This window comes from Hippocampus comes, unplaced genomic scaffold (genome assembly GCF_001891065.2).
Source record: "Hippocampus comes isolate QL1 unplaced genomic scaffold, H_comes_QL1_v1.1 scaffold156, whole genome shotgun sequence".
NCBI lineage: Eukaryota > Metazoa > Chordata > Actinopteri > Syngnathiformes > Syngnathidae > Hippocampus > Hippocampus comes.
In genome coordinates, this window is record NW_017805744.1 from 6,290,532 (window position 1) to 6,292,003 (window position 1,472).

Sequence of the window (1,472 nt, forward strand, 5' to 3'; positions counted from 1 at the left end):
ACTCAGACTGTGCTCAACCACAAACTGTTGCGGTTTTGGAGCGTCTCTGCAAGATGGTCAAGAACTTGGAGAAACTGGAATCCGTGCTCAAATATTGACAGAAATCACGGATTTGGCTGATCGACGCCACTAAAGAGACATAAGCCACGGACTCAAGGCTGTCTTAAATTCTTGGGCAGCCTGCTACCAAAACAACATCTGCTATCTCGACCTTCCCCTGATGAAAGTATGCACGGAAGCTAGTCCCCCACCATCACCCCCTCCTTCATACACTCCCTTGTATCACCGTCTTCATTGTTTATGTCTTGTGACCTGTTGTAACTGTCATATGCTTGTGCAGGAGTTTTTTGCCTAACTCAAATTATCCTCAAAATGAGGATAGTTCGAGCGTGTTTTTTTTTTCTCCCCCTCTCCCTCCCTTGTGGTTTCTTTCTGACTTCCGGGTTGAGTGAACGCTGGCGCGTTTTGGCTGCCGCTGCTCAACCCGCATTGTTCTGTGTTTTTTGTTATTGTAAAGTGTCCTTGGGTGTCTTGAAAGGCGCTTATAAATAAAATGTATTATTATTATTATTAGTAGTAGTATTTTCAAGATATTGCTTGAAAAATGTTGACACCCCAAAACTACAAATATACATGTAAGCATTGTACAATTTTGGGTGGCACTCACATAATAACGTAAAATTTTCCTGCATTCGCTGCATAGAGGCTAATTAATTTGGATTAATTTTCCATTAGATGTCTTATGAAAAGGGAATTACTCCCACGTCCCTGTCTTTCTGGGTTTAAAACATCATTTGTGCCGCCTTTCTTCATGTTCTTCATCCTCTTCTTTTTCATGGTTCACTTCTTCCACTTTATCAGTTTGTTTTTCTGAGCCCTGAATGGGAAAAGTCAAAAGGCAACTATTCTACTCAGAAACATCAAATAATAGCAGTATGAATGATAATGAAAATATTAAATAATAACAATAAGAGGAAAACTAATGGTTTAGGATTTTACTGTGGTTCACTATTTCATACTGACTGTAATCAGAAGCTACTCATTTTTTCTTGTGGAGCTAAATATAGAAAACAAATATGGAACCCCAGTACCAAAGGACTACATTTACTTCCTAATGTTAGTTTTTCAGATGAAACTTTGATGAAGTATTGCTTGCTAATTTAGGAGATGTCTGAGATTAAAAGCACCCCCCTCCCCCCCCCCACACACACACATATGTAGCCAGGGATGTGTTATAAATGATTTAAAGGTCTTGAAATGAGGCCTCATGTACAATAGAACATGGATGTCTTAATTTCTGAATTTTAAACTGTCCTGTATGCCTAATTAAAAAAAAAAGGTCCTCTGCCTTGGAACAGGAGCCCTTCATAGGAGTTTCAGTCAAGCCTTCTTCAGAGTGAGACTCTAACCAAAAGCAGATTTGCATAGTTAACCTGTGACTCATATATTTATATATATCTATATATCTATAT

General features: G+C 38.7%; 1 protein-coding gene across 1 annotated transcript in view; it reads left to right on the forward strand.

Moving 5' to 3' along the window:
• The window catches only part of tenm1 (teneurin transmembrane protein 1), a 192,126-nt gene that overhangs the window by 64,429 nt on the left and 126,225 nt on the right, over positions 1-1,472 (forward strand). The window lies entirely within an intron of this gene.